Source organism: Talpa occidentalis, unplaced genomic scaffold (genome assembly GCF_014898055.3).
Source record: "Talpa occidentalis isolate TD23 unplaced genomic scaffold, MPIMG_talOcc4v2.1 talOcc4.3, whole genome shotgun sequence".
NCBI lineage: Eukaryota > Metazoa > Chordata > Mammalia > Eulipotyphla > Talpidae > Talpa > Talpa occidentalis.
In genome coordinates, this window is record NW_023603184.1 from 80,861,340 (window position 1) to 80,876,424 (window position 15,085).

Genomic DNA, 15,085 nt, shown 5'->3' on the forward strand with positions numbered 1-15,085 from the left:
ACCCAAATGACCTTCACATTTACCTTGTTTATTTTCACAAATTAGTTAAGATATGACATTAACTAGGGATATAGGAGTAAAGGCTGCACTGAACCCTGAGACACTCCAGGAACAGGTGAGTCTGAGGAAGAATTTGAGGGGATGGGGCTGATAGGAGAGAGCCAGTGAAAATGTTGGAAGATAGTCCAGGCTATCCAGGTTGCATCTGTTAATCTACAAACTAAGCCAAGTGTCTTTTCTCTTCTTGTTGGCTTATTTATAGTCCTTACCTAATCAAGCCTCTAGGAAAGGGTTTCTCAATTATGAAACTATTGCCATTTGGGGTCAAATAGTTCTTAGTTGTGAGTGGCTGTCTTATGTACTATAGATGTTTTGCCACATCCCTTGCCCCTGCTCTTTAGATGCAGCAGCAACTCCCAAGTTGTGACACGCAAAATTGTCTCCAGATATTTTTTTTTAAAGATTTATTTATTTATTTATACAAGCACTGGGTACAGTCAGAGGCATGGGTGGGTGAGAGAATTCACCAGAGCCAGACCAGAGAGCAGAACAGGCAGACTGTGAAATATACTGCTGAGGGGAGCAGCGGGAATGGCAGGAGAATTCTGCATGCCATGTGGGACCCTTGTTGGTGGCCGGGGATCGAACCGGCACTGCAGAGGTTGCGGGCAGCTTTGCAACCCAGTGCTCAACCGCTGTGCCACTGGGGAGGCCCCAGATATTCTTAAATAGTCCCTGAAAACAAAATTGCTTTGAGCATCACTGCTCTAAGCATATTTAAATAATAATCTGTAGAAGTGTTGATTCCTACTAGCTAACAGGATAGAACCTGAAAAAAGATATCTAGGCTCATAGTGAAATTTGCTGAATTATTTGGTAACTATTTTAGGGCTTATTAATACTGCTTTTAGTCAATATATGTGATGTCTACTTTTCTATACACTTAGTATTTGCACTAGCAAATGCTTCTATAAACTCATGCATGGTTTTTGGAGCAAAATCAAAACCCAGTTTTATTTTTGATAGCCACATATCTTTTAAAGTTCCTTTAGGGCCTCCCCCTGGTGGCACAGGCGGTTGAGCGCCACGCTGTGAAGCTGTCCACAGCCTCTGCAGCACCAGTTCAATCCCGGCATGCGAGAGTCCCACATAGCATGGCAGACCTCTCCTGTCTTGCCTGCTGCTCCCCTCAGCAGTGTGTTTCAGTGGATCTGCCTGTTCTGCTCCCCACTCTGTCTCTGGTGAATCCTCTCACCCTCCCGCACATCTGGCCTGTACCCTGGTTCTTGTGTAAATAAATATTTTTAAAAATTTTAAAAATTAAATAAAGTTAATTTAGACAGAAAAACTTTCTCCTAGTCAGTAGAGAAATTAACTCGCCATTGCCCTTTCCAGATATCACTGATAATAAAAGCCTTCTGAAAGGCTTTACAAACTCATTTCAGAAAACAGAGCACTCATCCTTTATAGTCTGATTCCTAACTTGATCTGGCACTAAATTGTCTCCCAATTGGGCCTACTTGGTGCAGTAGAGGTGACAACATGAGCATGTACTTGCCTGTTCCCTACCATCCTTTTCTCTTCCTCTCTAGCATTCCATTACCTCTGACATCTCAAAAGTCAAAGGAGGGTTGGTGATAGTGGTAGTCAAACCCCATGTGGGACATCACCATCTACCAATATTAAGACCCTCTGGCACATGTTTAGCTTTCATTAATGACTTCTGCCATGCAGGGTCCCTCTGACAAAATTACTTTGACAGAGTTGTTGCCTCTTCATTCCCCTCGCTGCCACTGCCCCTCACCTCCTGGTCTTCCAACCTCCACCTCTGTTAAAGTCTCCTTCGTAGAGTCCATTGCCTGCCAGGACTTGCCTTGTGCGTCTGTGTCCAGGGGGCCTCAGAAGGCTCAGTGGGCCTTTTTCTCCACGGCCCATATACTCTGGGAACTTAGGGAGTGCAGGTCCAATCCCTACCCAGTCAGCTCTGCTCTGGAGGTGAATTCATCACTAAACAGACACAGGCGCCAGTATTTCAGGTTGTCCAAAGAAAGAATCCCATTTATTAGCTCTTTACTAGGTTAGAGATAACATTCACAGCCCAGCCTCCAGTAGTGCAGTAGCTTCTTTAAAAACTTTAAAAACTCACCATAAAATACTCCTGTGTTTGAGCTTTGACTCCGTTTTAAATCAAAGAGAATACGAGTGCAAGAATGAGGTAACTGAGTACTGGATATCTCTTTTAAAGGTTTCTCCAGAGTGACCTGTCCTGTGTTCAATCAGTGCTTGTTATTGGTATAGTAGGTGCAAACAAGAAACTGCTATTTTCACCTTCTAAGCTGCTCATCTAAGTCTGTATTCCCATTCTAATTTCCCATGATTTTCAAAACTCCACTAAAACCTCTCTGGATCTCTTTGTAACCTCTATAAAATCATTGAATTGTTCCAGATGATATTTCGATTTATGTAAGATTTAAAATTCTGAGTCTATATATTCTTATTTATTTTTTGTTGTTGAACTCTTTAAGCTCTAGGTATACAGTTCCACATCTCAATAACTACATTCACTACAGTATGCCCACCAAATGTCCAGTTACCCACTATCCCCATCCACCTGAACCCTCTGCCTGTTGCATACCTCCCAAATCCTCTTCATCCCACTTTCTTCCCCTCTGGTAACCATCATTCTGTTCTCAGAATCTTAAGGGGTTTTCTTGTTTTGCTTGTTCATTTTTTTATATTCCACATATGAGTGAAATCATGATATCTGTCTTTCTCCTTATTTCACCAAGCATAAGCCTCTCATGGTTCATCTATGTTGTAGTATAGGGCAAGATTCTATTCTTTTTATAGCTGAGTAGTATTCCATTCTCTATATATACCACATCTACTTAATCTACTCATCTGTCATTTGACACTTGGGTTATTTCCTAAATGTCTTGGTTATTGTGAATAGTGTGAGCAGTGAACAGAGAGCACATATATCTCTTCAAATTAATGTTTTCATAGTTTTCTGAAAAATACTCAAGTGAAGCTGCTGGATTTTCAGTTTTTTTAAAGGAAATTTCATTCTGTTTTTCATGGAGTTGCTACACCAACTTATACTCCCACCAACATTGCAAAGGGTTCCTTTCTTTTATTGCAAGTCTTTGCCAGCTCTTACTGTTTAGCTTTCTTATCAGCATGAGGTGAAATCTCATCATGGTTTTGATTTGCATTTCCCTGGTGATTAGCAATGAAGAATATATTTTCATGTGTCTGTTGGTCAGCTGTCTTTGCTACACTCCTATTTGGATCCTCAGCCTTTTTGTCAATCAGGTTGTATTTTTTTGTTGATGAATTGTATGAGTAGTTTATATATTGTGGATATTAACTTTTTGTTATCTCATTTGCAGAAATCTTCATTCAGTAGGCTGCCGTTTAATTTTTATCCCCAGTGGTAAATGTATTTCATTATTTAGATGTTTAAATATTTTACTGTTAAGGTTTAGATGTCAAGTGAATACTGAGAAATTATTTCTCCCATGGAACTAAGCCACCCATTTCTAGACAGTATAAATATATGGTTAAACTGACATTAAAAACATCAATTACATAATAAAACAAATAATTATATGTCCAAATGTTAAGTTACAAAATTCAAAAGGCATGTAAAATATTAGGTATCCACTGAATCTATTAGCAGAAATCCACTTCTTTTTGTGCAACATAGGTTGCAAAGAGAAGGGGGAAAATCACACTCAAGACAAAATGGTAATAAACCTATTACTATTTATAGTAATCACTATTTATAGTAATAAATAGTAATAAATCATGAAAATAATTATAAGAATTTCAGAAATTTTATGATAAAGAATTATTTTTTAAAAAACTGTACAAAATATTAATTAAAGAACATATCCTACATGTTCTGCATAGAATGAAGGCAACATTTTACTGAAAATATTTTAATAGACCCTTCCCATTCTTTTCTCAGGACCTGCCTGTTAAGTTGTACCCTGAAGTGCCAATATTAAAGTTAACTGTAAACATTTTTTTTTTGGTTTGATATTAAAGCCACATACTTCTGTGCAATGTAGATTTTCAAAAATGGAGGTTTTCCATAATAGCACAAGATCAGATTTGTAGAAAGACACTAAAAAAAAATCATAAGACTTAGTTTAAAAAAAGAGTGTTGTGCAAATTTGATGTATATTGGTACAAATTTGGGAGAGGTCAACATAAAATGAGCAGGCAAATAACCTGATGGGCCATACTTTCTATGTATTTTAATGATGATTTCTTTTACTGTGCAGAAGTATTTTAATTTGATACAGACCTGTTCATTTACATTTTCCTTTGAACCTCATACTGTTGAAGACCATACACAGATACATTACTAAGCTAATGTCTGTTATCTACATTTGGTCTATATTTTGTGGTTTCGGATCTTTAATCCATTTTCAGTTAATTTTTGTATATGGTGTAAAACATGGTTCTATTTATATTCATTTGTGACTGTCCGGTTTTTCCCATATCATTTATTGGAAGATATTCCCTTTTCAATTGTAAGCTCTTAGTTCCTTTGTCATAAATTAGTGGTGCACATATGTGTGAATTTAGTTCTTGACCCTCACTTCTATTCCATTGATATGTGTGTGTTTATTCCAATAACATGCTGTTTTGATAACTGTAGTTTTGAAGTGTAGTGTGAAATCATGGACTATAATACTTTCATTTTTATCCTATTCAGGACTTTTTTGACTATTGAGCTCTTTTGTGTTTCTTTGGAAAATTTAGAAATTTTTGTTTTAAATTTTTGTGACAGATGCTGTAGGGGTCATAGTAGTGATGGCATTGATCTATTACTTTAGATAAATGGTAATTTTAATAAACAATGTTTATCCAGATCCTTGAGCACAGAATATTTTTTGTACTTTTTTTTTGTATTCAAATTTCTTTCAACAATATCTTTAAGTTTTCAGTGAGTAGGGCAGTAACTTCCTTGGTTAAAATTATTCCTAGGTAATTTTATTCTTTTTGATACAATCATAAACAGTTATGTTAATTTCTTTCTGTTAGTTCACTGCATATGGGAATATTTTTGTTTATTGATTTTACTTCCTGCAACTTTACTGTATTTGTTTATTTCTAATAGTTCTCTGTGGTGTCATTAGGGTTTTCTATGTGCAATATTATGTTATCACCATATGATATTTTATCTTCTCCTTTCCAATTTAATGCCTTTTATTTTTCTTTCCTTATTCTTCTGGCCAGGATAACCAATACAATGTTAAATAGTAGTAGAATGGACACCTTCCTGATCTTAGTGGAAAAGTTTTCATTATTGATGTTAGCTACAGATTTGTCATATATAGATTTGATTATATTTATGTGTGTTCCTTAAGAAATCATTTCATTGAGTTTTTATCATAAATGATATCAAATGCTTTTCTGCATTTATTGAGATAATCATTTATACTTCATTTTGTTGATGTGATTATCGTGTTGATTATGCATATGTTGAACTACACTTGCATCTGAGAAAAAACTCGATGATGTTGTATGGCCTTTTAATGTAATGATGAAATCAGCTTGCTGATAATTTGGATTTTTTGCATTTGTGTTTGTCAGAGGCATTGGCCTGTATTTTGCTTTTTTTTTTTTTCGATCATGACTTTATCTGGTTTTGGTATAAGGTTAATGGTGACCTTGTAAAGTTGTTGGGAAGCCATTCACTGTACTTTAACTTTTTGGAAGAGTTTGAGAAAATGAAATTAGACTTTTGAATGCTTGATAGAATTGTGAATTCTGGACTTGTTTTATGGGACTTTTTGATTACTTTTTCAATTATGTTGTGATTAATCTTTTCAGATTTTCTTGTTTCATCATGATTCAGTCTCAGGCTATTGTATGATTCCAGAAATTTATCCATTTCTACTTGTCTGTTTTGTTGACATGTTCATAATAATCTCTTATGAGTCATTGTATTTCTGAGGTATCTACTTTTCTACTTAGTAACTGCTCTACTTTCATATTGATAATTTTTCTTTTTTCTTGTATTCTAGACAAGAATTTTTTTTCCCCAAAACCAGGTCCTAAATTAATTAATCTGTAGTATTTTCATTATGGTTTCTAATTTCATTCTTATCCTGATTTTTATTATGTGCTACCTTCTACTGACTTTTGGCTTTGTTCCCTATTTCTTAGTTCCTATATAGTAAGATTAAATGGGGAGCCTGAGAGTCTTGTATCTTTAGATTAAGCTTGTCTTGATATAAACTTCACTTTTAGTACTATTTTGCTGCATCCCAAAGAATATGGTATGCATTTTGATTTTTATTCAGGTGTTTGTTTTTTTTTGATATATCCTTTGAATTTTTTTTTTTGGGGGGGTGATCCAATAGTTATTCAGTGCACAATCTCCAAGTATTTGTGGTTTTTCCAGCTGTCATCTAATTGTTGATTCTAACTTCATACCTTTCTTCTCAGAAAAGTTCCTTGGTAATTATTTGACCTTAAATGCTTCAGATTTTGTGTTTTTTTTTTCCCAATATGTAATCTATCCCCAATATGTAATCCAATATGTACATGAGAATGTCTCATGTACATTTGTAATATTCTATACATATCTAATATTTCCTTATGTATCATATAAAACTCAAATTTCCTTATTGACTTTGTATCTAAAGATGAATTTATTGATGTGCATGTAATGTAACAGTCCTCTACTCTTTTGTTGCTGTCAATTTCTCCCTTTAGTGTTCCTATGTTGGGTTCACATATATTGATGACTTCTGTATCTTCTTGATTGACCCCTTTATCATATATAATGCCCATCTTTGTTTTTCATTGCCATTTTCATTTAACGTGCGTTTTGCCAGATATAACTACTTAACTCCATTTGTTTTTGTTTTTATTAAAAATTTAATTTTTTTATTTATACAAGAGCTAGGGTACAGGACAGATGTGTGGGAGGGTGAGAGGATTCACCAGAGACAGAGTGGGGAATAGAACAGGCAGACTGACGAAATACACTGCTGAGGGGAGCACCGGGTGAGACAGGAGAGGTCTGCTCGCCATATGGGTTGGTCCGAGGCTGGCGGTGATCGAACTGGCACTGCAGAGGCTGCAGAAAGCTTCACAGTGTGCTGCTCAATTACCTGCGCCACCAGGGAGGCCCTTAACTCCACTTGTGTGGAATAAATTTTTTTTTTTCTATCCTTTCACTTTTGTCTAATAATGTCCCTATCCCTGAATTGAGCCTCCTGTAAGAGATAGTTGAGGCTTGTGATTTTATCCATTCAGCCACTCAAGGTCTTTTGATTGGAGAATTAAACTATTTACATATTTGTCACCATTTTACTTGCTGATGTTTGATTTTTTAGTTCATTATTTTATTTTCTCCTCCTTTGAGGATTAATGTTTTTTCACTTTAGTTTTTCACATCATAGTTATCATGAGATTCAGATGTAGCTTATGTATATATTCTCTTTCACACTATTGTTACTATGTTTAAACACATTCCAAACTCAACATTTCTCCTCCTCCTGTTTTGTGGTTTTGATCTCTTATTTTACATCTGTATCTTACATCAATCCTTTGACTATTTAATTTTAACACCCATTTTTTAATATTCACTCTGTTTTTATAGATGATTGACCCATGAGTTTCACTGTGAATTTATCTTTTCCAGTGAATTTTTTTGTGTGTGTGTGCTTTTTTTCTTGCTTTTGTTTAGTGCCTTTTCATTTTTGGAAGTGACCCCTTTAACATTTATCATAATACTCATGTAGTGGTGATGAACTCCTTTAGCTTTTGCTTGTCTAGAAATCTCTGGATTTCTTTATCTGAAGACTTTCCTATAAATAGACTTCTTGGTTGAATTTTCATTGTCTTTTGTTATCTTTAATTTCAACCATTTTAATTGCATCTCTGGGGTCCTGCTATTTGAAACCCTCTTGCTTCCTTTATCTGAATGTCTGCTGCCTTGCCTAGATTGGGAACGTTTTCAGTTTATTTCCTCAAATATTTTTTTCCCCTTCTTACTTTGAGACCCCCATAATGAAAATATCATCCTTTTTGCTGTTGTCACAGAAGTTTCTTAGGGTATTTTCACTTTTAAGTCCTTTTGTTATTCTCTGTGTAGGTGAGTTTTATTTTGTCTTCCAACTCTTATCACTCCTCTGTTCGATTCAGAGTACTGTAGCACCCCAAAATTTTATTTTTAATGACCTGTCATATTCAGATTTTTTCACTTGCTTTAATCTTTCTTAAATTTTCTAGTTTATCCATTTTCCCCCCTGAGGTTGTTGAGTGTCTTTATAACCACTAATTTGAGTTGTTCTATCACGTTATTTGCTTATCTCCATTTCTTTTTTTCTGGAGTTTTGTTTTGCCTTGCTATTTTGTTCCCCTGTTTTCCCATTTTGCCTGATTATTTGTATGTGTGTCTCTGTATCAGTCATCTGTACTCCCTGTCCTAGCACTCAGTTTGGTCTTATGTGGGTGATACTGCTAGAAGTATAAGCACACAGTCCTTTTGCTTTGCCACTCAAAGTGTATAGCCCTTTTGTGGTGCATCCACCTGCCTACTATGTCCCAGCAGCACTGTGGACAGGGCAATAAGCCAAACCAGGATATAGCCTATTGCTTGAGCTTGGCTGTAACCCTCCATTCTGGTGTGCTCAACGAATGGTGCTAAGTTGGTACCCAGCTTTGTTGTGTGGCTGCTACAAGTTGAGTTTGTGGCAGATGGATTCAGTTGCTGACCCATGCTAATGTGGCACACTCATTTGCCAGTTGGTAGAGCATAGTTGCCAGAGGTGTGCAGGTCCTGCTTAGTGGCTGTCAGGTGTGGCCTCTTTGGAGGAAGTGTATAAACTGATTAGGCAGTTAGAGTTGGAGGGATGTGGAGGTACATATGGGCATCAAGGTTGCTGGAAGTGCTAGGTTACCAGGGTTTTGTAGGTAGCTGTCCTTTCAGAGGCATTGGGGCACATGCCATTGAGGCTGCTCAGAACATGGCCTCTTTGCTAGCAGACATGTGGAGACTGGCAGGGACATGGCCTATTTGTTTGCCAAACGTGGACCCTCTTCATTTGTTACCATTTGGCTTTAAACTAGCAGAGCTACTTCTCAGGGTTGGGTAAAAATCTTAGATTACCCTCGAGGTCTAGTAGTATGGAGAGTGGGTTGCAAGAGGTCAACCAACACTGGTATTAGCTAGATTTTGAGAGGTTGCCAAGATAGTGGCTGCTAGTGATTCTAGACAGACACAGTAAAGATGGTATCTAAGATTCTTTCACCTTTGTGAATCTGCATGCTGGCCCTATAGAACTGGTTTTCAGTCTTATTTTTATTTCTCTGGCTCTCATGCAGGGATTTCAGGATCTTTTCTCCCATGTGCTGTACTGAAGGGTTGGTTGCCAGATTTTGGACACACGCCTCCTCCCATTTCTGAATGAAACATCCACAACTTAGAGATCTCTTCCTAATTATACCTCCTGCCCCTGGAGTGGGATTTCTTCCTTGGCAATAGCATTGTCTGTCATCTATCTTTGTGCTGACTTTTTACCCATTTTATGTGGGAGCTCTATTCAGCTAGATATCAGGTCTTCTTTGGGTAAATTAATCGATATTTGTGGATTTGTAGTTTCTTTCTACACTATCATCTTGAACCAACCTCCTATCTATTGTTCTTACCCTATTATTTGGCCAATGTCGGAATTTTAAATCATGGGTGGTAAGTCAATCAATATTTACTAGGTGCTTAACATGAAACAAGGATTATACTATTAGAGCCTCTTAAATATGACTTAACTTACCTCTATCAATTTCTACAACATTCCACAATGTGTATCAGGATACACACTGCATTTAAAACACCTTATATAAAAGTACAGTGATCATATTACCAAAGGCTCTGTATATCGTTAGGATACATATAGAGTTGTATTCTTCACTGGAAGTTGCTAATTCATTGTTTAGTTATATCTTAAATTTACAAGTTTCCTGTGAACTTAGAGTTATTTCCCAATTCAATATCCCAAGGAAGTGTTTCACAAGTTTATAAAATATTATTTATGGCCTTAATATATAAGTAAAAACTAATGATGAAACTGACGGTTTGAATGGAATTATACAGTGTTTGCTGAATAAGAATCCTTTCTCCAACTACATTGCAGAAATATAAGTGATACAGGTATTTTATTTTTCAAAAACAATTGTGTGTCAGTTAAGTTCACCTGTTTTCCTTTAAGTATAAAACAGGTTAGGGAGAATATGATCATTTTTCCATTGCATGCCATTTCAAAAATTGCATGCCATTTCAAAAATTCTCACTTTGTCATTCTCATTTACATACTTTTGGGATAGGATAGAGAAAGATGAATGGTTTAAGAGATAGAAAAGGAAAGTTTTCCATATTTAAATTTTAATTTTACCATAGATGAAGTTCCTATCATATATATATATGTATTTGTAATAGAAACTAATGAGTTAATGTGTTGAATGGTTTTCTGCACCATTTAAAGTCTTAGACTGAAACCCATCTTATTTTCACTAAGGAATGGTTTTAAGGAGTTTATTTTCAAGGTAGTTGCAGAACCCAGATCAGTAAGATATCATGTAGCAAGAAATAGAACTACTGATGCTTTCGTTGTACTGTGGGATGCTATATGCAGATATTTAAATAATGAAAAATATCACATTTGCTAGATTTTCCTTTTATTTTCAAATGAATAACCTTTCTCGTAACCCTTGAGGGAACTACGTATTACAAAGAATAAGGTGACCTAAATAAAGTCCCAATGCATTTTGTATAACTTTGTTGATAATTTAGACTTTAACTGATTTCACAAGGCCCTTCATGACATGTGACTACTATGGGCTACTTGCAAGCATGATTGCCAGTTATCATTGCCCTTTGTTGTCTGTTGGGCATCATTGACTAATCACTATGCTGTCATGCCATGTCTACCAAGGCTGGCCTGTAGGCTTGGAGAGTAGATGAGAATCCTGTCAAGGAAAGACTGTCCACAGTTAAGTCCATTTACTTCCATGAGGGAGATGATGTTTGAGAAGAAAAAAAAAATCTAGTTTCATGATCGCCAGGGTTTTCCCCATCTCTAACTTCCTTGTTCCATTTTCTTCCTTGCAGTTTTTTGAAAAAAGCACTTTTTATATCAATGTCTTTTTTCTCCCATTTTCTGTCCTCTCCCTTCTTTCTACTTTTCCATCAAGCTTCTGACCTTCCTTTGCTTGCTATAATTCTCTTACTATGTTTAAACGTTGCCTCTGCAATAGATGGAATTCCTTCTATTTAAGAGGTGAATTTAAGCAGAGCATGGAAAACAGTAGCTCAACACTCTGGACAAGAACTAGAAACAAAATTTCTTCTAGGGCAAGTATGCAGGATTAAGTTGGTTCCTAAATAGTGGCTTAGGGGCTCTTTTATCTGAATGAAAGCCCTGGTTTACTCCAAAAATGTAGGGTGGGGAACTCTTCTCACCACTCTATGGAGACAATCCATTCAAATAAGTTAGCAGTAAACAAAGACTCTCTCCAGTGGAGATACTGGTTTCTCGTTGGAGACTCTTTTTATGTGGGTTTCACTGCTTGTGGCAGAGGCATTCGTTTTCCATCCTGGGCATGGTGGTGACAGAGTCCAGTACTTAAATCTGCACTGTTGGAAAATGGACCACACACATGAAAAACAAGTTACCGTACACTCTGCAAAACAACATGTCCACAAGTGGAAATCAATTTGACAGAGTACAAATACAAAACAGCCCCTTACCTGCATTATTTACCACTAAATGCCTGTTTTGAATCCAACATTAGTTACCACTAAATGATTATTTTGAATCAGAAGTATAGAAAGTGTTTGCAATAGCTGGCATTAGTAAACTTCTAAAGGGAATAACTGAATTTGGCATCAGAGCACCATGTTTAAATCCTGTTTGGTATTAAATTGAAATTTAATAACCTTTGAAAATAGGGTAGTACAGATAAATATAATTCTTGTGATATTTGCTAATGTACCCTGTGGAAGATAACTTGAAAATCTTTCAGGACTGGTAAGTAAGTAAATATAGGTCAACCAAGGGCATTGCCAGGACTACATTCTTTCACATATTTACTAAATATTTAGATTATATTATATTCATGGCCTTTTAAATATATAACAAGTTTGATATATAAGTTTACCTAGAAAAGTGGGTATTGTGTCATTGTGAAAAGTAAATAGGTTATAGTACAAGGTATTAAATTTTTATGACAATCCTATGGTGATGTTTGTACAAAATATATAGGTATTTGTATACGTGCATGCATGTGTACATATATATAGTATGTAAAATAGCTCAACTTTTTCCAAGTCATTGCAGAATGAATATTGTAAGACTTATATAAGTAGTTTCACAACAGCAAAACATTAACTACCAATTTGCCATAGCATAGATTCTTGTTAAAAAAAAAATAGTAATTTTAAGTAGCACAAAATATTTACATGGGTCATAACTCTTACCAAAATCTGCATTCTGTAGGCTTTTCTTTCCAGAAAATGTTAAGAAAAATGATTGAACTTTGTGGGAGGGTATACACTATAAATCTTGATAATCATGATTAAAATAAGCTTTAGTCATTACATGTTTTGTGAAAAGGTGGCTCCCATCAGATATATTATTGGGGATACTATTATACTATAGTGGCAAATAACTTGCTTGCTTTCTTAAACATCTTACTTAAAATGGTACCATATGTTTCATGGACAACTCATATACCTGATGTTTGTCTTGACAACACAGTTCTTGGGAAAACTGAAATGGATATCTGTAAGAAGACAGAGTAGGGTAAAATTGTGGTTATAAGGAATGGGGGTATGCCTGGGTCTTTATAATTACACATACTGAGTTTTTATTCTGCTACCTGAACAAAGTATTTTGTAGCATTTTTTAGTAGCATGATTTCCTTAGAGACCTAGTTTGAACGCCATAAAAAGGGTTATAGTGGAGGGGCTATAGGGCTGTCATTTGAAACTAAGACAGTCATGTTATAAAAACCCATACTTCTTGTCTGTGAGAAATAAAGGTGCTAAAATTGCAGCCAAAAAAAAAAAAAAAGGCAATTTGCTTATATTCTTTTTGTGCTAATTAGTATTTTCATATTGGAAGTGTGGCTTGGACAAAACTGCCTTTTTTGTATGTTTGGTGCTTTGCATATGTAGGATGAAGTCTTTAGTGTAGTACAACACAGGATCAACAGGGAACATTTTCATCTAGAGTGTCTTCCACTTTTATTGTAACCCCCAGAGTGCTAAAAGTGATCACTGTTCTGGCCTATAAGATAGTTGCTGGGAAGTGGCAGGATCTCAAGAATAAAGAAGCATTGTAACAAGTACATAGAACAGGGTGATTTGTTGCCTGCCTTTGAGGACCTCTTTACAGCTGGGTCTTTTGCACTGTCACTGATACTCATTCCAAAGGGTCAGATGCTGAATACTCAGACTGTTGGCCTGAATCAGGTATTAAAAATGGAGGTTGCACGTAAAAGTTGAGCTCTTTTACGTGATGGCTATTTCTGTCAGGTGCCATGATTGACTATGCTACCTGTTTAAGTTGTTCTTTCCCAAGAGGTACCTTGAGGATTACTTTGTGGTCCTTATTGACACTTTTAAATTTTCAATAGCCATTACACATACTTTTTTTTTATCTTGTCTTAACATTTTCCATCAGAATTATATTGATTTTTTGGTGAAAATATAATCCTCATAGTGACTAAATTTTCTACTTCTGCCAGGAAAAGTTATTAAAATGCTTGCCCACCTCCCTTAAAACTGATAATGTGCATTTAAAAAATACTTTTGAAATAATAAATACCACATGAACATATGTATCCAGTAAAGGGTTTCCATTTTTATGACACTTGATTCTCAAGAACAGACATATACTTTAAAGGGAAAAAAAAAAAGTTGCCAGCTCTGAATTGATTGACATTTGTTTACTTAACTCTCTCCTTTTGAAAGCCTGCACACCTATTTCAACCTTGAACAGTTTCCAACTGTGGTACACTGGAACATTTTTTCATTTATTAAGTTCAGTGTTGCCAACCCAAACAAAGTATAATCAGCGATGATCCGAGCAGACCAAGCTGTCTAGCACCATACAATGTATCTGCATACTAATTTCCAAATTCCCTCACATTTCCAGAGAACTAATGGGATCATTTTCATTCTGTTACAGCAACTCAACAGTTACTGAATCACCATCTGTGTTTTCGTTAACCTGAATCAGATATGAATTCTGTTATTGCAAGGTAGAGCAGCTTGTTTAATGATTCTTAATCTTTTCTTTAATTAAATCATGCAGCCAACCTGAAAAATCTATCTTAATGCAAATTAGGAGCTTTTTTGGCATTCGCTTACAGTAATGCACTAATAAGGTTAATTTATGAAGGTTCTCTTCCAGTCTGTACAGATGATATTTGTTCACTGCATATTTTTAGCATATTGTCCCTTTTTGTAATATTTTAAGTAATAAAAACATAGTTATTTTTCACTTACACAAATGAGAGATACTGTAAGCAGTACTCTCTGTTAACCAAAACTATGTACAAAAATTATAAAGAATTCTAGGTAAGGGGAAAATTCATGTTGAATTTGAAATATGAGATATCTGGAAAAACTGTCTTCCTCTAACCAAGTTAAGCTATAAGAGAAATTCCCATAAACTTCGTTCTTTTGGACATGAGTTAGTAATATAATTATATTACTATTACATGACTGATGAACTGAATTTTGATAATTTTAAGATACCTAATTGAAAAGTTACTTAACGTATTAAAATTTCTACTCCTTAGAGTGCTAAATTCAGTATAAACACAATCATGGAGGTGAAACAGATAAAAAATAGTATGGGATAAAAAGAAATGGTAAGTTGTAAGACAGTGGTATTAAAAGTGCATGAGTGAAAGAATAATCCATAGCTCATTTTAATATTTCCTGATAAGGCTTTTCTTCATGACTCCGGCTTTAATTTACATCATGAGGCGAAACTTCATGATATCCCAGAGTTAAGACTTAGAGTTAGGGGCTGCATTTCCCAGGTCA

General features: G+C 35.5%; 1 long non-coding RNA gene across 2 annotated transcripts in view; it reads right to left on the reverse strand.

Annotated features, from left to right (window-relative positions):
* Positions 1 to 10,697: 10,697 nt before the first annotated feature.
* The window catches only part of LOC119254745 (uncharacterized), a 58,096-nt gene continuing 53,708 nt past the window's right edge, over positions 10,698 to 15,085 (reverse strand). Inside the window, exons 3-4 of one of the 2 annotated variants that reach the window (XR_008553414.1) lie at positions 12,762 to 12,810; positions 10,698 to 11,662 (exon numbers count right to left, since the gene is read on the reverse strand). This is a non-coding gene — a long non-coding RNA (uncharacterized LOC119254745). The remainder of the gene's footprint in view (positions 11,663 to 12,761; positions 12,811 to 15,085) is intronic. The other variant, XR_005127338.2, reaches the window with a different exon arrangement.